The sequence below is a fragment of the Marmota marmota genome, unplaced genomic scaffold (genome assembly GCF_001458135.2).
Source record: "Marmota marmota marmota unplaced genomic scaffold, marMar, whole genome shotgun sequence".
Taxonomy (NCBI): Eukaryota; Metazoa; Chordata; class Mammalia; order Rodentia; family Sciuridae; genus Marmota; species Marmota marmota.
The window spans coordinates 986869-1011728 of NW_026002626.1; the positions used below are offsets into that span (position 1 = coordinate 986869).

General features: G+C 36.6%; 1 long non-coding RNA gene across 1 annotated transcript; it reads right to left on the reverse strand.

The window, feature by feature from the left end:
• Window positions 1–8081: 8081 nt before the first annotated feature.
• LOC125614570 lies at window positions 8082–23485 on the reverse strand. Its single transcript, XR_007345154.1, has 3 exons — window positions 23474–23485; window positions 19528–19537; window positions 8082–8322 (listed from the first exon to the last, which is right to left on the reverse strand). It is a non-coding gene; the product is annotated as an uncharacterized LOC125614570 (long non-coding RNA).
• Between the last annotated feature and the right edge of the window lie 1375 nt (window positions 23486–24860).

Sequence of the window (24860 nt, forward strand, 5' to 3'; positions counted from 1 at the left end):
GGGAGGGCAGGTGGGAGGGAAAGGGAGAGAGAAGGGAAAATGCATGGAAATGGAAGGAGACCCTCAGGGTTATACAAAATTACATACAAGAGGAAGTGAGGGGAAAGGGGAAAAAAACAAGAGGGAGAAATGAATTACAGTAGATGGGGTAGAGAGAAAAGAGGGGAGGGGAGGGGAGGGGAGGGGGGATAGTAGAGGATAGGAAAGGCAGCAGAATACAACAGACACTAGTATGGCAATATGTAAATCAGGTTGTGTAACTGATGTGATTCTGCAATCTGTATACGGGGTAAAAATGGGAGTTCATAATCCACTTGAATCAAAATGTGAAATATGATATATCAAGAACCATGTAATGTTTTGAACAACCAAAAATAAAAATTATAAAAAAAGAATAGTTCACAGTTAATTAGAGTACTAAACCAAAGTTAACAGAAAATAGACATTAAAAATGGCATGTTAATGACTGAGTGGATTTATAAATGAGTGAAAAATATATATATATATAGTAAATTGCCATTAATCATGTATTTGTTAAGCATTACTTTTTCTCCATTCAGTGAATAATCCCATCATATATAATGCTTTTCTTTGGTCACAATATTTTATTTAAATTGGGGCTTGGGATATTTCCCAGTTAAGGTGTGCCTACTTAACTTGCCTGAGTCCAGAGTTTGATCCCTAGTACTGAAAACAAAAGAAAAAAAAATAACATTGTTTAAAACAAATCAAAATCAAAAGCTACTATTGTTTGAGAGTGATTGTGAGCAATACATAATCAATAAAAGTCTGAGATAGATTTAGAAAATGTCTGCCTTTATGTTTGTCATATGAACAGTATATCTAATCCTAATATTCTTTATATAGTCTCATTTTATGCCAGTACTTTGATTTTTATCAACAAATTTATGGAGCCCAAAGGAAAGGTATTGATCACTCCATTCATTAGATATAAAAATATTGCATAAATATGCTACTCTCTCATAAATAAGAGAGTAGCTCAATTTTATACTTGAGAGTTTTAAAACTAATCATTAATATGTAAATTAAGTCAAAGTAAATCATTGAATTTATTATAGAAATGTTAATTTAGCCCATGAAGAAAAATTTTTACTAGTTGACATTATTTAAAACTAAATGTTGGAGTGAAATTCATGAATGATGATTTTTAAACTAGACTTCATCTCCTAATGTGATATATTATTTTTCCCCTTCTTCTGAATCAATAGGATATTGTGTCACTTCAATACAGTACTTAATTTGTGGTAAGCACTAATGTCATGTTTCAGTAAAGCTCATACTGAATATTTCCTGCATATTTCCTACTCCTGGTTCTTTTCCAAAGTATTCCATATGAAAACAAAGAACAAAATGCTAGCATGTTTCCAAAAACTCCATTCTTCTGGCAGAAAGAAAAGATAAGTTGGTCTGATGATTTTTTTCTCTTCCTGTCAACAAGAGTTGAGTCTTCCTGCCTGAATATAAATCAGTGTATGAAATTAATGTTTCCTATTTAATTCTCTCTCTTTCAGGAAATGAAATGGGTCATTGAACTGGAAGCAAACTTAAATTCTTCCTCTTATTTCTTCCCAATCTTTTAGGAAAACCTTCCTGCAATTCTATTTTGTATGGATGGGATCTACCATTGAATTGAGTCTTCATTTTGAGATTAGCATCAAACACTGCTTTAAGGTACTTAACTTGTTTTCAGGCAGTAACGTTAGCAATTCTCTACCAATTGTGGAAGACTCCACAAGTTCTAGGCAATTACTGCTGCTGTTTTATATACACTTAGTTACATGAATATCTTCTAATTTTACTGCAATGCCCTAAAAATATTTGATTGTTTTAAAACCATTTTTTTTCCAGGGGAGAATCATTTCAGCACTGCAGAATAATAACTGCAAGGTGGTAGAACAAAGAATTGAGAAATGATATATAGTACTAAAAGAGAGCTTACAAATCAGTGTAATTCCCTTATCCTCAGAAGGTGAAATGAAATATCAAAGAACTTTTAAAAATTACAATGAGTTTCTGTATGATCTTCTTTGGATACAAAATACTGAATTATGCTAATCTTTAGCCCCATTGGATTCTGTCTCTTCCTAGACAGACTTTTCATTGGTTTCTACCTTCATTCTTCATTCCATTTAACATTTAGGAGTACCTGTTCTGTGTCATGTACTGTTCTAGTCTTTGTGAATATAAAAGTGGGGAAAATTAAAATTATTATTATAATCTGGGGTTTATAATCTGGTAAGGAAGATGGTCTGTAACACAATGAATAAATTAATTGTATAAAAGAGGCAAATGAATCATGGAGTTAACAAAGCCCAGTTTTCAGGAAAATCTGCTGATAGCAATTTCTAAGATTTTAATACATTTTATTTAGTTACTGTGTTGTAGAATATACCTACCTCATCAAATTATTCCTCGTGTATAATTAGAAATTTATGTCCTTTAACCAACAACTAACTAATTTTTCCATTCTGTATTTCCAGGCCTTAGGAAACACCATTCTATTCTCCTTCTGAATTCATATTTTTTTTTTTACTTTTCACATGTAAATAAGATTGTGAATATGTCTTTCTGAGCAAGCCTTGCTTCACATCAGAAATGCTTTCCTGATCCATGGATGTTGTCACAAATGACAAGACTTGTGTAAAAACAAACAAACAAAAAGTCAAGTAGAAATATATTCTGTATATGTGCCTCATTTTCTTAATTTATTTTTCAATTGGTGGATAATTTGATTTTGTCCCTGTTTTGAGTATTTTGAATTATACTGCAGTAAACATGGAAATACACATTATCTTTTTAAAATATATGAGCTCTAGGTAGATAGGTAGGTAGGTAGATTCATTCGTTCATTCCATGGAGTATTGCTGGATCATATATGATCATGTGGATTATTTATTATTATTTTTACAAGGAGTCTTTATAGTGTTTTACATATGACTGTTCTTACATCCCAATCAATAGCATGTAAGAGTTCACTGTTTTCCATTTCCTCTCTGAAAATTGTTATCTTTTATCTTTTTTATAACAGTGTTTCTGATTGGATAGAGAGATATCTTGTAGTCTTTATTTTCATTTCTTTTATGATTAGGAATATTGATCATTTTTTCATGGAAAATTTTACATTTTTATTCCTTCTTTGGAGAAGCATCTCTTCAAATTCTTTGCCCTATTTTAAATAATTTGTTCTTATAAAATTGTGTTATTAGATTTTCTTATATACTTTATCTATTAGCACCTTATAAGTCATATATTCTTCAGACATTCTCTTCTATTCTATAGGGTTTCTCTTTACGCTATCAGTTATTTTCATTCCAGAGCAGAAGCTTCTTAGTTTTATATGATCTCATTTGTCTACTTTTACATCTGTTTCCATGCACATAACTTAGTGATTTCAATGTCCTGAAGTGTTTCCCCTATGTTTTCTTCTAGTAGTATCATAGTTCTAGGTCTTGCCAAAAAAGTTATTGCCAAAACCAACATCATGGAAAATTTACACTGTGTTATCTTTTAGTAGTTTTATGTATCTTATTTAAAATTCTAAGCCATCATGAAATCTTTTGGTATATTGTGATAGACGAGGCCTAAATTCATTTGTCTCCATGTTGCTGTCTAATTGTCCCAACACCATTTATTGAAGAGACTGTTCTTTCCCCATTGTGTTTTTGGTACTTTTACTGAAAATCAAATGACAGTAAATAACGGGATGTATTTTGGGGCTTTCTGTTCCATTTATGTTCGTATCTGTTTTTAGGCCAGTACCATGCTGTTCTGGTTACTATATCACAGCAGTTCATTTTGAAGTCAGGCAGTATGATGCCTACAACTTTGTTCTATTTGTTAAAGACAGTTTAGGTTACTTGTGGTCACATTTCATATACATTTTAAGATTGAATTTTCTGAAAATTGTCATTTGACTTTTGGCAAATTGAATTGACTCTTTTTTCAAAGTTTTTTTTTAAATTGTAGGTGGATACAATACCCTTATTTTGTTTATTTTTTAGTGTATGATGCAAAGGATTGAAGTCAGTGCCTCACATGTGCTAGGCAAGCACTCTAACCACTGAGCCACAACCCCAGTCACTGCATTGACTCTTTAGAGCACTTTGGGAAGTGTAGCTCTTTATAAATATTACCAGGTCTTATAATTCATGCCCACAGTATGTTTTCAATTTTTGTATCTTCTTATAATTACTTTCTAAATGTTTCAAACTTTTCAGTGCCCAGACATTTCACCACCTTGATTAATTTTATTGCTAATGACTATTATTATTTTGGTATTCTAAATTGGGTTGTTTTTTTGATATTTTTTCTGATACTTTTTATGATATAGAAATGCTATCAATTTTTAAATCCTACAGCTTTACTTAGTTTATTTAATATTTCTATCAGTTTTGTTGGTAAAGATTTGTGTTTTGTCTATACAAGATGATGTTTTCTGCCAAGAGACAATTTGTCTTCTTCCTTCATTTTTGATGTAGGTCTCCTTTATTTCTTTCTCTTGAACCATTACTTGACTCAGATTTATTGCAATTAAATAGAAGTGGTGAGAGTGGATATATTTTATACTGTTTCTAACCTTAGAAAAATTCAATCCCCCCAACTTAAAATTTGATGTTTGCTCTGGATTTTTTATATGGCTTTTATTGTGCAGAGATGCTCTTATTTTACACTTATTATATCAACTTTTCTAAAGAAATTATGTTGAATCTTGTTTAATTCTTTTTCTGTGTTTATCAACATATGATTGCACAGGTGTGTCAGTCATTCTTTTAACCATATATATTACATTTTTTGATTTGCATATGTTGATCCCTTCTTGTATCCCTGGGGAAAATCCCATGTGATCATGGAGAATGATTCCATTAATATGGTGTCTAATTTGGTTTCCTAATATCTTGTTAAAAATTTTTTGTCTATGTTTGGGAGGGATATTGAACTTTAATTTTTATTTCTGGTTTTGTCATTGTCTTTGGCATCAGGGTAATGCTGGCTTCTTCAAATGAGTTTTGAAATCTTTCATTTTATTCAGTTATTGAAAGAGTTTGCAATCATTAATTTTTTTTCTTCCTGGAGTGTTTAGTAGAGGTGAGCAAAGGCTGTAATAACTTGGAATTTTTTGATGGGACAAAAATATCTATGACTAAAGCATTTTTCTCACTAATTATTGACTTACTCATGTTTTTATTTATTTATAAAATCAATTTTGTTAGATTATATGTGTTAGGGCATTTATCAACTTCTTCTTTGTTTTCTAGTTAGTTTGTGTATAATATTCATAATAGTATGTTTTGATTCTTTTTTTATGTCTGAAGTATGTTCTGATTCTTTTTTATGTCTGTAATATTGGTTGTAAAGTCTCCCTATTCCCTTATAATTTTATTTATTTATGCCCTTTCTTTTGTATTTTTTGCCAACCTCTGTCAATTTTTACAAAATAATTTCAATTTCATTTACATTGTTATTTTTTCTAGATTTTATCATTAATTTCTACTCTGATATTAGTCAATTTCTTTTGAATACTTCCTTGGAGTATACCAATAGGTTATTTGGGGGTTTCCTTTTTTTCTTTGTTATAAGGGATTGAACTTAGGGACATTTAGCTACTGAGTGACATCCCCAATCCCTTTTCAATTTTTATTTTGAATCAAAGTATCACAAAGTTGCATAAGGATGTCTTTGAACATGTGATACTCCTGCCTCAGCCTCCTACATAATATTTTCTTTAAATTTTATGACCAACTTGAATAGTAATGGAGGAGGAGGAAAGCAGGATACCTAGTATAATAATTAACTTTTTCATGTTTTTCAGTTACTTTCCACATGCTATTAAACATCAGATTTGCCTTTGTATCAAGAAACTTTTGAGAGAAACAATATATCAAAATCTAAATTACAAGCATAAATAGAGTCCCCCAATGAGTAGCTCTGTGGTATGAAAAGGTGGGGAAACAGCCCAATGAGCATCACCGCAGAGGAGCCAATCAGCTGGTTTTTTGCTGGGGCCACTGTGAGCCAATCAGCTGGAAGTTTGCTAGGGCCGCTTCGGCTGTGGCTCTCAACATCTCCCCTACTCTGTTTAATTAAACAACAAGCATGTTGTTTAGGGACTGTGCCTCCCTTAGGTTGTCCAATACTACATATGGTCCTTAACTGTCATCAGATGAGCTGACCTCAAGGCATCAGCCTCCTGTCTTAGGTTGGTACCATTGCAATTGGATCTTACCCATCATTGACTACCGGTCCAGCATACAGCCACACCTGTGGATAGGCTTTTGTACCAGTGGGGGGGTGAGGTTCTTTGCCTCACCTCTGTTGGCCCTCAATTTTAGCTAAACAACCATCACAAGCAGAAGGGAGGAGGATACACCAAGCCAATTGACAGCTCCTTTTGGAAAAATTGTACCACCGATGACACCATCAGCAAAAAAACCCCAGCACTACCACAAGTTGCTGCACCAACAGATAGTTCACAATGCATACAAGTGATACATACTTGAGGCAAGTTCTGCAAGCAGTTCAGTGATAGCTATAGCAGAAGCTGTAGTTTGTTTTTATATTTGTCTTCACCAGCACTGGGATGAAGATAGGAATTCTGGCAATGATGGCTAAAGAAAAAATTTGTAACATTCCAGCAGGCACTAAAAGAAAACAATTTTTTGAACAATTTACATTATCCTGAACAGAATTATTAAATATAATGAAAAGGAAAGGTGAAAGTAAACAAACAGATCTGTTAACCTCCTTTTTTTCCACATATTAAATTAAACCATTTAACTCACATGAATAAGAAAAAAAATATGTGGATCCATTTTTTCATGAGCGCTCATCATACATGATATATGGACAAACCACAAACAAACATACAACACAAAAGAGAAGTGTGCACACATAACAAAATACATACAACAAATAACATAATAGTAAAGTCCTTATAACATTTTACAGGTGAAATCCATATTTCAATGTTTAAAAACTCCATAGTCAAAAAATAGAACTGATCAGCAAAACATTAACCTAGGTCTTTATGAGCTAAAAAATCAAAATGGAACTTCATGATGTGGGAAAGGGCAATAATAAAATAGATATGGAAAAAAGCATCCTGGTTTCATTAGCCTCCAGGTGTGGGAGAATCACTGTCACAGATGTAAGGATAGCCATACGGGAGTTCTGGATATCAGCTGTTACGGATTTGAGCCAACTCATCTTCTTTTTGGTCTATAGAAATTGCTTTATTTAGTCTCTCTGGAATCCAAATCGGCTGCTGTTCTTCCTGTGGAAACACACAAACAGAGCTGAGACTCCAGACAATCAATGGGTCAGGACCTTTCCATTGTCCTGTTAGAATATCCCTCCAAAGTACCTTGGGCTTATCACATTTTTGGACACATATGCCTTTCCACAGCACTAAGACCTGATGAATGCAAATTTTAAAAGTTTAAAGTAAAAAGGATTATTTTAAGTTTATGTTTGGGGGATATATACCCCTTCCCAATTTCCTCTTTTTACTTTAATAAGTACATTCTAATAGTTTAATGAGCTCTTTCAACTATGCCTTGTCCCTGTGGATTGTATGGGATTCCTGTTATATGAGTAATGCCAAATGATGAGCAAAATTGTTTAAAAGAGGTAGAAGTATAACCAGGGGCATTATCTGTTTTTAACTGTTTTGTGATGCCCACAGTGGCAAAATTTTGTAAGGAATGAGCAATAACATCTTTAGTTTTTTCTCTGGGCATGAAGGGAGCCCATCAAAAATCTGGAAGAAGTATCAAATGTAAATGTTAATTTTCCAAATTCTGGCAAGTGTGTGATGTCCATCTGCCAAATATGGTTAGGTATCATTCCTCTAGTATTGACTCCAGGATTAACTTGTGGTAAAAAAGGTGACACAATTTGACATTGTTTTATTATTTGTCTAGCTTGTGCCTTAGTTATTTTAAAACACTTTTTAAAAGTATTAGCACTGACATGGAACCTTTTATGAAAATTTGTAGCTTCTTGCAGTGTAGGGAAAATATGTATGTCATGTGTAGTTTTATCTGCTAAATCATTGCCCAAACTAGGGGCTCTAGGCAATCCTGTATGTGCTCTTATATAGCCTATAAAGAATGGATCTTTTCTGTCCCAGATTAGACAGAAAACAGTAGAGGAAGGGGAAAACAAAGAGAAAACAGTAGAGGAAGGGGTAATCCTACCGGCATCTTCAAGGGATATTTTCACATTAACTATATACTGACTATCAGAAAATAAATTAAATACAGAATCTTTAAACATCACAAAGTCTTGTAATACTGCAGTAAGCTCTACCTTTTGAGCCAATTGTTTGGGTACTAAAAATGTAAAGGTTTGATCAGGGGTAACTACTGCTGCTGTACTATTATTTGACCCATCAGTGAATATATTTGGAGAATTCATGATAGGTGTTTTCTTGTCATTTTTGGTAAAATTACAGGAGTAATTAGGGTTAGGGTTGGAGTTATGGTAATGGATAGATTTAGAGCTATGTTTTGGGCAATGGTTACAGTTGAAATTAGGGTTAATGTTAGGGTTAGGGATAGAGCTATGTTAATGTTTAGGGTTAGGATTAGGGCTCAGTTTAGAGGTAGTTTTAGGGTTAGAGTTACTTTATTCAAATTTCTTTGATACAATCCAGGATTCATCTTTAACTAACCTTACTCTGTTTCCCAGGTTTAGGCCTTTTGGTTCAACTGTTTGGTGTCCAGAACACTTAATATCTTCATTTTACTTCATTTTCACCTATATGAGTAAATGTAAATGGACATGGAAATCAAACAGGGTTTATGCTAGCTGCTTGAAACTGCACACAAAGCCTCAATTCTTTGTGGAGACACTCTGGTATATTCCTTTTGAGTGTAGGCCTAAGCTGATTTCATGCAAAAACATTTTTATCTAAGAGCCCTTTAGGAGAAAGCAGGGAATATGCATGCACTGAAATTCCTGACATAATTATTTGGTCAGATTTGTTTGATATTGAGTAGGATTCATTAATTAACTTGCACAAAAAGCTCTCCAAGTGTGGGACTTCTAGTATCAATGGTTCTCTAATCAAGTTAGGGTTAGTGTTAGGTTTAGGGTTAGGGCTAGAGTTAGATGTAGTGTTTGGGTGAGAGCAAGTTTTATACAAATTTTCTTGATACTTGGAAGGAGTCATCTTTTACCTAGACTTAATATGCTCCTTAGGTTTGGGACTTCTTATTTCAATGGTTCACTAACAGGGACACTCTGTATTTCAAGGTTTCACTTCATATTGACCTATATAGATAAATGAAAATGGAGGTTGAAATCAAACCGGGTTGGTGCTAGCTGCTTGAAACTTCAAACACTGAATCAGTTCTCTGTGTGAACTCTCTGGTTTGTCCTTGTAAAAGTAGCCCTAAGATGAAGATGGCAAAAACAACTTTACTTGAGAGCCCTTTAGAGGAAAACAGAGAAATCTGCATGAACTAAAATACCACCTCAATTATTTGGTCATATTTCTTTGATACTGCATAGGATTCATCTGATATCTTAGCCCACTAGGCTCCCCAAGTTTTGGACTTCTAGGATCATCAGTTTTTCAAATAGGATAGGGTTCATTTTAAGGTTAGTGTTAGGGATAGTGTTAGAGCTAGTATTAGGATGAGAGTTACTTTTTTTCAAAATTCTTTGATACAGGGCAGGATTAATTTTTTTCCTATTCTTACTATACTCCACATGTTTGGGCCTCCTAGGTTCAATGGTTCACTGTAAAGAACAGTTTGTATTTTAAAGTTTCAGTTCATTTTGTCCTATACAGGTAAATGGAAGTGGAGCTGAAAATCAAATATCATTGGTGCTAGCTGCTTGAAAATTCACACTCCATCCATTCTTTATGAGCAATCTGTGGTTTGTTCTTGTGACAGTAGGCCTAAGCTGAAGCATGTAAAAACAACTTTATCCAAGAGTCTTTTAGGAAATAACAGGGAAATATGCATGTACTGATATACTCCATCAACTTTCTGGACAGATTTCTTTGATACTGCACAGCATTTATCCCTTAGCTTTCCCCACTAGGCTGCCAAGTTTGGAAATTCTACAGTCAAAGGTTTCATAAAAATGTTAGGGTTAGGGGAAGAGCTAGGGTTAGAGCCAGTGTTATGGTTACAGTTAGTTTTATTCAAAATTCTTTGGTACTTGGCAGGATTTATCTTTTAGCTAGATTTACTCTGTTCCCCAGGTTTAGGCCTTCTCTGTTCACAGGTTCGCTGTCAGTAACATTTTGTATTTTAAGATTTCACTTCATTTTGACCTATATGGGAAAGTTAATGAGTTGAAAATCAAACAGGGTTTGTGCTAGCTGCTTGAAACTTCACTCACTCCATCAGTTCTCTCTAGGAACTCTGGTATGTTCCTTGTAAAAGTAGGCCTATGCTTAAGCATGCAAAAACAACTAAATCTGAGAGTCCTTTAGGAGAAAATAGGAAAATATGCATGTACTGAAATAACTCCCATAATTATTTGGTCAGATTTGTGTGATGTTGCATAGGATTCATCACTTAGCTTACCCCACAAGGCTCCCCAAGTGTGGGAATTCTAGGAACAATGGTTCTCTAATCAGGTTAGGGTTAATGTTACATTTAGGGTTATGGCTAGGGCTAGGGTTAGAGGTAATGTTAGGGTGAGAGTTAGTTTTGTTCAAATTTCTTTGATACTGGGCAGGAATCATCTTTTATCCAGCCTTAGTATGCTCACAAGGTATGTTCTTCTCAATTCTATGGTCCACTATCATGAACACTTTGTATTTTAAGGTTTCACTTCATTTTAACACCTATGGGCAAATGGAAATGGATGTGGAAATCAAACAGGCATCCCTTCCCCTAAATCTAACCCTAAACCTAACCATAAACATAGACCTAATCCTAGGCCTAAGCCTAACACTAACCCTAGACCTATTCCTAGCCCTAATTTAGCCCTAACCCAAACTCTAGCCCTAAGACTAACTCTAACTCTTGCCATAGCCCTATTCCCAGTTCTAACCCTATCCTTTACCATAAGGCAAACACTAGCCCTAATCTTAGCTCTAACACTAGCAATAGCCCAAACCCTAGAATTAACCATAACTCTAAATCTACTCCTAAGCCTAAACTCACCCTATCAGTAGCAATAGCACTAACACTAATGATAAAACTACCCTTAACTTTAGCTTTAGTCCTAAAACAAAACTGAGCCATAGGACTAACCCTAACCATTAACCTAAACCAAATCCTAACCCTACATCTAGCCCTAAGCCTACCCCTAATTTGAGTCCTACCCCTAACCATAAAACAAACTGTGACCCTGAATCTGACCCTAACACTAACCCTACTTAAAACATCACCCTAAACCTAAACCTAGTCCTAAAACTAAACTTAGTCCCAAATGAAAACCTAAAACTAGCCCTAAACGTAACCTTAGTTCTTACATTAGCCATATCATTAAGAAGAGCCCTAACTTAACCCAAAATCTAGCCCTAATCCAAGACCCAACCCTAGCTTTAACTCTAACTTGAACCCTAAGCCTAGCTTTAACCCTTACCCTAACCCTAACCTAACTCTAATCCTTGCACTAAACCTAAACATAACCCTACCCCAGTCCTGATTGTAACCATAAACCTAGCCCTAACCCTAGCTCTAACCCATCCATTACCCAAACCATAACAATAACCCTAATGCTAATCCTCAGGCTGATCCTAGCACTATCCCTAAACCTAACCTATAAATTACCCTAAACATAACCTGAACCCTAACCCTAAAAATATTATTATCCTAAATGTACCCTTAATCCTAATGCTAACTAGAGCCCTAATCCTACCACTAAATCTAACCCTTTCCCTAATCCTAACCCTAATGCAAACCCTAATCCTAATCCTAACCCTAACCCTAAACCTAAACCTAACATTAAACTTCACACTAACCCTAACCCTACCCTAACCCTAACACTAACCCTAACCCTCACCCTAACATAAACCCTAACCCGAACACTAACACTAACACTAACCTTAACCCTTAAACTAACTCTATCTGTAACCCTAACCCTAACCCTAACACTTACCCTAATCCTAAACCTAATCTTAACCATAACCCTAACACAAAACCTACAACTAACCTGAACCCTAAAACTAACCCTAACACTAACCATAACCCTATTTTAAAATTAACACTGACCCTAACACTAATCCTAACTCTAACCCTAACACCAACCCTAACCCTATCACTAGGACTAACCCTAAAAATAATCCTAAAAGTATCACTAACACTCACCCTAAAACAAACCCAAACACTAACACAAACCTTAACCCTAACACTAACCAAACAGTAACACTAACCCTAATGTTAAAAATAAACATAAACTTAACACTAACCCTAACACTAACCCTTAACTAACACTAACCCTATTCCTAATCCTAACACTAACACTAATCCTAAACCTAACCATAACCCTAAGCCTAACACTAACCCTAAACCTATCCCTAATCCTAATACTATCTTTAACCGTAACCCTAACACTAACCCAAAAGCTAAAACTAACCCTAACCCTAAACCTGACTCTAATCTTAACCTTAACACTCACCTAATCCTAACCTTAACATGACCCTAACCCTAACACTAACCATAACCCTATCCCTAACCCTAAACCTAACCCTAACATAACTCTAACCCTAAACATAACCCTAACCCTAGCACTAACCCTAAACCTAAACCTAACCCTAATCCGAACTATAACCCTAAACCTAATACTAAATCTAACCCTAAAAAATCCAAACACTAAGCATAAAACACACCCTATCCTAACCCTAACCCTAACACTAACCCTAACCTAACCCTAAACCTAACCCAAATATTAACACTAAACCTAAACTTAAACCTAAACCTAACCTTAACCCTAAACCATAGCCTAAACCTAACCCTAACCCGAGCCCTAACCCTAAAGCTAACAATAATCCTAACACTAACACTAACACTAACCCTAACTCTAACCCTTAAACTTACCCTACACTTAACCCTAGCCCTAATGTTAACCCTAACACTAATTCTAAACCTAACACTAACACTAACCCTAATACTAAGTCTAACCCTAACCCTAACCCAACACCTCACTGAAACCCTAACCCTAAACTGTACACAAACCCTAACACAAATCATAACCGTAAACCTAACCCAACCCTAACCCTAACCCTTACCAAACCCTAATATTAAACCTAACAATAACCATAAAACTAAACCTAAAACTAAACCTAACCCTAACACTAAGCCTAACCTTAACCCTAACTGTAACACTAACACTAACCCTAACCATAACTCCAACCCTAAACGTATCACTAAACATAGCACTATACCTAACACTAACCATAACTCTAACACTAACACTAACCCTTACACTAAACCTAACCCTAACCAAAATGTTAACACTAATACTAGCAGGAACCCTAACCCTAATCCTATCACTAATCCTATCCCTAAGCCTATTACTAACACAAATCCTAACCCAAAACCTAACACTAACACTAACACAAAACCTAATCTTGACCCTAACCCTAACAATAACCCAAACTGTAACCTTAACACGAAACCTAATCCAAACCATAAACCTAACCATATCACTAACCTAATCCTAACCCTAAACCTACACTAACTATAAACCTAAGACTAACCCTAACCCTAAACCTAACTATAACCCTAACACTAACAGTAATCCTAACCCTAACACTAACCCTGTCACTAAACCTAATCCTAACCCTAAACCTAACACTAATCCTAACCTTAACACTCACACTTACATTAACTTTAAACCTAACCCTAAAGCTAACACTAAACTAAACCCTAAACTTAACACTAACCCTAACCACAAACCCTAACCATAACCATAACCATAACCATAACCATAACTCTAACCTTAATTTTAACCCTAACACAAACCTTAACCAAAACCATAACCCTAACAATAAAATAACCCTAACCCTAACCTAACCCTAACCCTAACACTAACCATAATCTGAACCCTAACCCTATCACTAACCCTAAGCCTAACCCTAAACCTAAACCTAACACTAACGCTAACCCTAACCTTAACCCTAACCCTAACACTAAATTAACTCTATCACTAACCCTAAATGAAACACTACCCATAATCCTAACCATAAGACTAACCCAAACCCTAATCCTAACACTAAACTAACCCTAATCTTAACCAAAATCCCAACCCTAACCCTGACTGTAACACAAACCCTAACCCTAACACTAACACTAACCATAGCCCTAACCCTAACATTAACTCTTAAACTAAACGTAAGCCTAACCAGAACCCTAACCCTAACCCTTACCCTAACACTAAAGCTTAGCCTAAATGTAACCCTAAACATAATCCTAAATGTATCACAAACCCTACCCCTAAACCTAACCTGAACACTAACCCTAACCCTAGCCCTTACCCTAACACTAAACCTTAGCCTAAACTTAACCCTAAACATAATCCTAAACATATCACTAACCCTTCCCCTAAACGTAACCTGAACACTAACCCTAACCCTAACTCTAACCCCAAACTTAACCCTAATCCAAAATCTTACCCTAAACCTAATACTAACCCTAACCCAAACACAAACCCTAACACTAAGCCTGAAACTAACCCTAACTTAACCCTAACACTAACCCTAACACTAACCCTAAACCTAACACTAACAGTAAACCTAAATTTACACCTAAACCTAACCCTAACCCTAAACCTTACCCTAACACTAACCTGAGCAGAAACTCTAACCCTAATACTAACCCTAAGTGTAACACTAAACTGAAATCTAACCCTAACCCTAACACTAAACCTAACACAAAACCTATCCCAAATTTAACACTATCCCTAACCCTAACACTAACCCTAACACTAAACATAACCCTAAACCTAAACACTAACACTAACCCTAAACCTAACATTAATGCTAACTGTAAAATTAACCCTAAACCTAAGCCTAATACTAAGCCTTAATATTTCCCTAACCCTAACACTATATCCATAACCCTAACCCTAACTTTAACCCAAACACTAAAACTAACCCTAACCCTAACACTCACCCTAACCCTAACCCTAACCCTAACACTAACCTTAACCTTATACCTAACCCTAACACTAACCCTAAACCTAACATTTACCATAACTCTAACCCTAACCCTAACCTTATCACTAAACCTAAACCTAACCCTAACACTAACACTAACCCTAACCCCAAACTTAACTCTAATCCGAAAGCTTACCCTAAACCTAATACTACCCCTAACCCAAACACAAATCCTAACACTAAGCCTAAAACTAACCCTAACCTAATTCTGACACTAATGCTCACCTTAACACTAACAAAAACCCTAACATTAAACCTAACCATAAACCTACACCTAACCCTAAACCTAAACCTAAACCTTACCCTAACCCTAAACCTAACCCGAGCACTATCCCTAACCCTAACCATAACCATAACACTAACCCTAAAACTAACCCTAACACTCACACTAATCTTAAAACTTACCCTAAACCTAATTCTATTTCTAATGATAACCCTAACACTAATTCTAAACCTAACCCTAACTCTAACTCTAATACTAAGTCTAACTCTAACCCTAAACCTAAACCTAACCATAACCCTTACCCTAACCCTAATCCTAACAAAAACTCTAACCAATATCATAACCTTAAACATAACCCAACCCTAACACTAACCCTTACCTAACCCAAACCCTAACCCTAACACTAACCATAAAACTAACCCTGACCCTAACACTAACCGTAACCTTAACAATAACTCTAAACTTATCACTAAACATAATCCTAACTCTAACCCTAACACTATCCCTAAACCTATCCCTAAAAATAACACTAAACATAACCCTAAAAGTAATGCTTACACTAACACTAAACCTAACACTAAACCTAAGCTTAATACTAACACTAACCCTATACTTAACACGAATCCTAACACTAATCCTAACACTAACACTAAACCTAATCCTAATCCTAACCCTAAACCTAACACTAACCCAAACTGTAACCCTAACACAAAAACTAAACCAAACCCTAATCCTAATTCTTTCACTAATCTAACCCTAACCCCAAATCTACATTAACCCTAACCCTTACACTAACCCTAACTCTAAAACTAACCATAACCCTAAGAGTGACACTCATCTTAACCCTAACACTAAACCTGTCAAATAACCCCAAACTTAAACCTAAACTTAATTCTAACCCTAACCCTAACCCTAACACTAACACTAACATTAACCCTAACCCTAACCCTAAATGAAACACTAAACCTAACCATAAGAATGACACTAACCCAAACCCTAAAACTAACACTAAACTAAACCATAATCTTAACTCTAAAACTAACCCTAACCAGAAACCTAAAAATAAACCTAACCCTTACGTAACACTAAACCTAAACATAACCCTAACCCTAACCATAACCATAACACTAACCCTAACCCTAAACATAACCTTAACACGAACCCTAATGCTAAACCTTACCCTAAACATAACACTACCCCTAAACTTAACAGGAAACCTATAGCTAACACTAAACCTAATCCTAAACTTAATCCTATCTTTAAAACGATCCTGAACCCTAACCGTACCATAACCCTAATCCTAACCCAAACCCTAACCCTAACCTTAAACCTAAACATAACACTAAACCTAAACATAACCCTAACCCGAACCCTAACCCTAACCATAAATTTAACAGAAAACCTAACCCTTACCTTAACCCTAAAACTAACCATAACCCTAAACCTAACACAAATACTAACCCTAAACTTAATGCTAACCCTAACACTAAACCTAACCCTATCCCTAACATTAACCCTAACCCTAACACTAACACTAACTCTAAACCTAACCATAATCCTAACCGTAACCCTAAACTTATCCCTAACCTAAACACAAAACTTAACCCTAATCCTAACATTAACTCTAAGAAAACCCTAACCCTATCCCTAACCCTAACACTAACACTAAAACTAACCCTAAACCTAAATCTAAACCTAAACCTAACACTAACCATAACCCTGACACAAAACCTAACGCTCACTTTAATGCTAACCCTAACGTAACACTAACCCTAAACCTATGTAAACCTTACCCTAACACTATCCCTAAAACTAACCTTAACCTAAATCTAATGATAACCCTAACAATAAACTTAACCATAAACCTAACCCTAAATCCAAACCTAAAACAAACCTTAACCCTTACCCTAACCCAAACCTAACCCTAATCCTAAACCGAACCCTAACTTGAATCCTAACCATACTCACAATCCTAGCTCTAACCAAACCCTCACTCTAACACAAACCCTAAAATGATCCCTAATACTAACCTTAGCCCTAAACTTATCCATAAACCTAAAACTACCCCTAAACCTAACCCTAACACTAACATTAACTCTATCTCTAACCCTAACTGTAACCCTAACTCTTACTCTAACCCTAACCCTAACTGTAAGCCTAACACAAACCCTAGCCCTAAAACAAACCCTAACAGTAAACTTAACCCTATTCCTAACACTAACCCTAACCCTAAACCTAAACCTAAAACTATCACTAACAATAAACCAAACCCAAATATGAACCCTAATTCTAAACCTAACCATAACCCTAATATGAACCCTAACTTTAACCCTAACACTAACACTAACACTAACACTAACACTAACCCTAAACCTAATCCTAACCCTAACACTAAAACTAACCCTAACCCTAATCATAAAACTAACCCTAACCCAGACACAAACCCTAACCCATACCATTACACTAACCCTAACCTAACCATAATGCTAACCCTTACCTAAACATAACCCTAATCCTACCCTTAAAATAGCCCTAACACTAACCCTAATCCTAACACTAACACGATCCCTAAATCTAACAATTTCACTAGGCCCAACACTGACCCAAACCGTAACCCTAACCATAAGCCTAAACCTAAACCTAACCCTAACCTTAAACTTAATACTAACCCTAAACCTTACCCTAACTCTAACCCAATCCTAACCCTAACCCTAAACCTAACCTTAACCTGAATCCTAACCATACACGTAACCCTGACTCTACCTGAACCCTCACTGTAACACACAACCTAACACTAACCCTAAAACTAAACCTAACCGTAACCCTAACCCTAACCCTAACCCTAACCGTAACCTTATCCCTAAACCTAAAACTAACCCTGTACCTAACCCTAACACTAACTGTATCTGTAACACTAACCCTAACCTTAACGCTTACACTTACCTAACCCTTACCCTAAACTTAACCCTAGCACGAACTCTAACCCTAAGCCTAACACAAATTTTTTTGGACGGATTACTTTGATACTGTACAGGATTCATCCTTGATCTAGCCTTAGTAGGTACCCAAGTTTGGACATTTAAGGTACAATGGTTCATTTTCAGGAACAATTGGAATTTTTAGTTTTCACTTCATTATGGCCTATAGGTGTGAATGGAAATGGAGCTGGAAATCAAACAGGGTTTGTGCTAGCTGCTTGAAATTTCACACAATCTGTTCTCTGTGGGCACTCTCTGGTTTTTTCCTAGTGAAAGTTTTCCAAAGCTGAGACATGCAAAAGACATTATCCAAGAGCACTTTAGGAGAAAACAGGGAAATATGCATGTACTGAACTACCACCCCCAATTATTTGGTAAGATTTTTTACACTGGGCAGGATTTATCTGTTAGCTTGCCCTACTAGGCTCCCCCATGTTTGGGAATTCTATGATCAAATGTTCTCTATACAGATTAGGGTTAGCGTTAGGGTTATGGTTAGCTCTATGGTTAGAGCTAGTGTTAGGATTAGAGTTAGTGTTGTTCAAATTTCTTTGATACTTGGCAGAATTCATCTTTAACTAGCCTTACTATGTTCAGTTCAATGATTTCTATTTTAAGGTTTCACTTCATTTTGACCTATATGGGTAAATGGATTTGGATCTAGAAATCAAACAGGGCTGGTGTTAGTTGCTTCAAACTTCACACACTCAATCAGTTCTCTGTGGGCACTCTCTGGTTTGTTCCTTATAAATGTAGCCCAAAGCTGAAGCATGCAAAGCAAGTTTATCTGAGAGCACATTGGGAGAAAACCGGGGAAATATGAATATACTGAAATACCTCCCCCAATTATTTGGTCATATTTCTTTGATACTGTGCAGGATTCATTTGCTAGCTTTCCCCACCACGATCCCCAATTTTGGGACTTCTATGATCATAGAATCTCTAAAGAGCTTAGAGTTAGAGTTAGGGATAGAGTCAGATCTAGCATTAGAGATACGGTTAGATTTGTTCAAATTTATTTGATAGTGGGTAGTATTCATCTTTTCCTTACCCTTCTTATGTACACCATGTTTGGACCTTCTCAATTCAATTGTTCACTGTCAAAAACAGTGTATAGTTTAAGGGTTCACTTCATTTTGACCTCTATGGGTAAATGAAAATGGAGCTCAAAATCAAACAGCGTTGGTGCTAGCTGTTTGAAACTTCACATACTCCATCAATTCTCTGTAGTTACTCTCTGATTTCTTCCTTGTAAAATTATCCCAAAGCTGAAGCATGCAAAAACAACTTTATCCAACTGCACTTTAGGAGACAACAGGAAAATATGCATGTACTGAACTACCTCCTTGAATCATTTGGTCAGATTTCTTTGATACTACACAGGATTCATTTTTTTAGCTTGACCCACTAATCTCCACAAGTTTGGATCTTCTGTGATGAAAAGTTCTCTAAACAGGTTAGGGTTAGTATTAGGGTTAGGGTTTGGGCAAGTGTTAGAGTGAGTGTCACAGTTAGAATTAGTTTTGGTCAAATATCATTGATACTGGGTAGGATTCATCTTTTACCTAACCTTACTATGTTTAACAGTTTGGGGCCTTCTTTGTTCAAGGTTCCCTGTCAGAAACAGTTTGCGTTTTAAGGTTTCTCTTCATTTGAACCTATACTGGTAAATGGACATGGAGCTGGAAATCAAACAGGGTTGGTGCTAGCTGCTTGAAACTTCACACACTCAATCAGTTCTCTGAGGGCACTCTCTGGTTTCTTCCTAGTGAAGGTTTTCCAAATCTATGGGATGCAATAGTACGTTATCCAAGAGAACTTTAGGAAAAAACAGGGGAAATGGGCATGTACTGAAACACCTCCCCCAATTATTTTGTCAGATTATTTTTGATACTGGGCAGGATTCATCTGTTATCTTGCCCTCCTAGGCACCCCAAATTTGGGACTTCTATGATCAAAGGTTCTCTAAACAGCTTAGGGTTAGAGTTAGGTTTAGGGCTAGGATTATAAATAGTGTTAGGGTTAGAGTTAGTTTTGTTCAAATTTCTTTGATACCGGGAAGGATTCATCTTTTACCTAGCCTTACTATGTTCCCCAGGTTTGGGCCTTTTCTGTTCAATGTTCGCTGTCAGGAACAGTTTGTGTTTTAAGGTTTCACTTTATCTTGACTTATATGGGTAATTGGAAATGGAGCTGAATAAGAAACAGAGTTGGTGTTAGCTGTTGAAACTTCACACACTCAATCAGTTTTCTGTGGGCACACTCTGCTTTGTTCCCCTTGTGAATATAGGCCTATACTGAAGCATGCAAACCATACATTTAGTGATAGGGTGATGTTTAGAGCTGGGTTTAGTGTTAGGGTCAGAGTCAGGGTCAGGGTTAGTTTAGGGTTAGGGGTAGCATTAAAATTAGGGCTTAAGTTAGGTCTAGGTGTAGGGTTAGGGTTTTGTTTAAGTTAAGGGTTAGGGTCAGGGCTATGGGTAGGTTTTGTTTTATGGCTAGGGCTAGTGTTAGGGCTGGATTTTGGTTTAGTGTTAGGTTTAGGGCTAGTGTTAGGGTGAGGTTTAGGGTTAGGTTTAGGGTTATATTTAGAGTTAGGGTTAGATCTAGGGCTAGGGTTAGGTTTATGATAAGGGATAGGGTTAGAACTAGGGATACGGCTAGGGTGAGACATAGAGTTAGACCTAGGACTAGGCTTAGTGTTAGGGTTAGGGTTACAGCTAAATTAGGGCTAGGATTATGGCTAGGGTTAGTGTTAGGTTTAGGTCTAGGGGTATGGCTAGGGTTAGTTTTAGCATTGGGGTTAGAATTAATTTTAGAGGAATGGGTGGGGTATAGCTAGCTTTAGGCTAGGGTGAGGGTTAGAATTAAGACTAGGGCTAGGGTTAGTGTTTGTGTTAGGATTAAGGCTAGGTTTAGGGCTAGGGTTTCTGTTAGTGTTAGGGCTAGGGCTAGGGCTAATGTCTGGTGTAGGGTTATGGTTAGGGATAGTTTTAGGGTTAGCTTATGGTAGGTCTAGTGTAAGGTTACTTTTATGGTAAGGGTAAGGTTTAGAGCTGGGGGTATTATTAGGGTTAGGGTCAGGGTTAGTGTTTGGTTTAGGTTCAAGTTTAGGGTTAGGGCTTGAATTAATGTTAGGGTTCAGCTTAGGGTTAGAGTAATGGATAGGGTTAATTGTAGGTTTCAGTTAAGTTTTAAGGTAATGGATGGGTTAGGTTTAGCGATAGGGTTAGGGTCAGCATTAAGTTTAGCGTTATGTTTAGTGTAATGGCTAGATTTAGAGCTAGAGTTAGGGCTAGGTATGGTTTGGATTAAGTCTAGGATTAGGGTTAGGTTTATAAATAGGTCTAGGGTTTGGTTTAGGGTAAATGTTAGGTTTAGGGCTATGGTTATGGTTATGTTAGGGTAAGGGTTAGTGTTTGAGCTAGGTTTAGGGCTTGGGTGAGGGTTAGGTTTAAGTTTAGGTCTAGGGTTATGTTTATGGTTAGGTTTTGGTTTAGGGTTAGGGTTATGGCCAGAGTTTTCATTAGGTGCAGCATTAGGTTTAGGGTAATGGATAATGTTAGATTTAGGGTTAGGGTTGGGGTTAGGGTTAGGGTATGGTTTAGGGCTAGTGTTAGGATTAGGTTTAGTGTAAGGCTTAATGTTTCAGCTAGAGTTAGGGCTATGATGATGGTTAGATGTATGGTTAGGTCTAGGTTTACATTTATGTTGAGGGTTAGGTTTAGTGTTAGGGATAGTGTTATAATTAGGGCTAGGTTTAGGGTTAGGGTAATTTATAGGGTTAGAGCTAAATTTTGGGCTAGGATTAAGGTTAGAATTAGAGCTAGGGTTAGGGATATGATTTAGGTTAAGGCTAGGTTTATGTTTAGGGTAAGGGTTTGGCTTTGAACTAGGATTAGTTCTAAGGCAAGGGATAGTGTTAGAACTAGGGTTAGGGTTATGGTTATGCTTAGGGCTAAGTTTAGGCCTAGAATTAGGGCTAAATTTTGTGTTAGGTTGAGTGCTAGTGTTAGGACTATGGGTAATGTAAGAGCTAGGGTTATGCTTAGGGCTAGTTTTAGGGTTAGGGTTATGGCTAGGTCTATTATTAGGACTAGGTTTTGGGTTAGGGTCAAGTTTAGAGCTAGGTTGAGTGTTAGGGTCAGGGTCAGTGTTCAGTATAGTGTTAGGGTTAGAATTAGAGCCAGAATTAGGACTAGTGTTAGGTCTAGGGGTAGGACAAGATTTTGGTTTAGGTTAAGGGTTATTGTTAGGTCTAGATCTAGTTTTTTTTTTTTTTTGTGTGTGTGTGTGTGTGTAGGGCTAGACTTATAGCTATATTTAGGATTAGCTTTTTGTCTAGCTATAATATTAGGGATAGGTATAGATATAGGTTACCAGTAGGGCTAGTGTTAGGGTTTGATTTAGGGTAAAGGTCAAGTTTAGACCTAGGGTTATGGTTAGGGTCAGAATAAGAGTCAGGGTTAGAGTTAGAACTAGAATGAGGGCTAAGGTTAAGACTAGTAAAATGTTTAGAGTATAAGTTAGGCTAAAGATTAGGGTTAGGACTAGGGTTAGCATTTGGGTTAGGGTTTGGCTTAGGGAAAGGGAAAGTGTTAGAGCTTGGGTAGGGCTAGGGTTAGGGTTAGGTTTAGGGCTAGTGTTAGGGTTAAGATTAGGGTTAAAGCTAGGGTTAGGTCTCAGATTAAGGGAAGGATTTGTGTTTGGGTTAGGGCTAGTGTTATGAAAATGACTAATGTATGAACTAGGGTTAAGATTAGGGCTAGTTTTAGGGTTAGGGTTAAGGCTAGGTCTCTAGTTATGGTTAATTTAAGGTTAGGGTGATGTTTAGAGCTAGGATTAATGTTAGGGTCAGTGTCAGGGTCAGGGTTAGTTTTAGAGTTAATATTAGGGTTAAGGTTTGGTTTAGGTTATGGGTTAGGGTCAGGGATATAGCTTGGTTTACTTTTATGGCTAGGGCTAGGGCTAGGGCAAGTTTTAGTATTAGCATTCATGTTAGGGCTAGTGTTAGGGTTTGGTTTAGGATTATGGTTATGTTAAATTGAGAGTTAGGTTTAGATTTAGAGTTAGGTTTAGATCTGGGGTTAGGGCTAGGGCTAAGGATAGAACTAGGGATAGGACTAGGGAAAGAGTTAGATTTAGTCTTAGGGCTAGCATTAGGGTTACAATAGGACTAAATTAGGGCTAGGATTAGTGTTAGGCTTAGTGTTAGTGTTAGGCCTAGGGTTAGGGCTAGCGTTAGGTTTAGGTTTAGGGTTAGGCTTAGGTTTAGACTTATGGTTAGGTTTAGGGATATTCTTAGGTTTAGGGTAAGGGATGGGGTTTTAGCTAGGTTTAGGTCTAGGGTGAGGGTTAGCATTATGGTTAAAGCTCAGGCTATGGTTTGGGTTAGCATCAATGCTAGGTTTAGGGCTAGGATTTGGGCTAGGGCTAATTTCAGGTTCAACGCTACAATTAAAGATAGTTATGGGTTAGGTTCATGGCTATGTCTAGTGCAAGGTTTAGGTTTACGGTTAGGTTCAGATTTAGAACTCAGGGTATTATTAGGGTCAGGGTTGTGATTAGTGTTTGGGATAGGTTAAATTGAGAGCTCGAATTAGCATAAGTTAAGATTAGGGTAATGATAGGTTTATGTTTCAATTTAGATTTAGGGTAGTGGATAGGGTTGGATTAGGGATAAGGTTAAGTTTAGGCCTAGGGTTAGCATTAGGGTTAGGGTAATGGTTAGGGTAATGGATAGGGTTAGATCAAGGGTTAGGACTAGGGTTATGGTTATTATTAGTGCTAGAGTTAGGGTTAAGATTAGGTTTAGTATTAAAACTCGGGTAAGGGCTTGGTTTAGGGCTAGGTTTTGAGTTAAGTTAGAGCTCGGGTTAGGGTTATGGCTAATGTAAATACTAGGGTTACAATTAGGGCTAGTTTTAGGGTTAGGGTTAGGGCTAGGTCTAGTGTTAGGTTTATGTTTAGGGTTAGGGTGATGTTTGAAGCTATGGTTAGTTTTAGGGTCAGAGTTAATATTAGGGCTAGGCTTAAAACTCAAATTAGGCCTAGAGTTATGGCTAGGTGTAGGGTTAGGGTTTGGTTTAGGTTAAGATTTAGGTTTGTGGCTATGGCTCTGTTTTGTATTAGGGCTAGGGCTAGAGTAAGGGCTAGTTTTAGGAGTAGCATAAGTGTTAGGGTAAGGCTAGTGTTAGGTTTAGGTTTAGGCTTAGCATAGGGTTAGACAGAGTTAGGGTTAGATCTAGGTTTAGGGATAAGGCTAAGGAAAGGGCTAGGTTTAGGCCTAGGTTTACGGTTCTCGGTAAGGGATAGGGTTAGAACTAGTTTCATGGCTAGGGTGAGAGTTAGACTTAGTCTTAGGGCTAGGGTTAGGGTTAGGGTTAAGGATAGGGCTAAGTTAGGTCTAAGACTAGGGCTAGGATTAGTGTTAAGTTAGTCCTAGGGTTAGGGTTAGGGTTATGAGTAAGGCTTTGTTTATGGCTAGGATAAGGGCTAGAGTTTGTGTTAG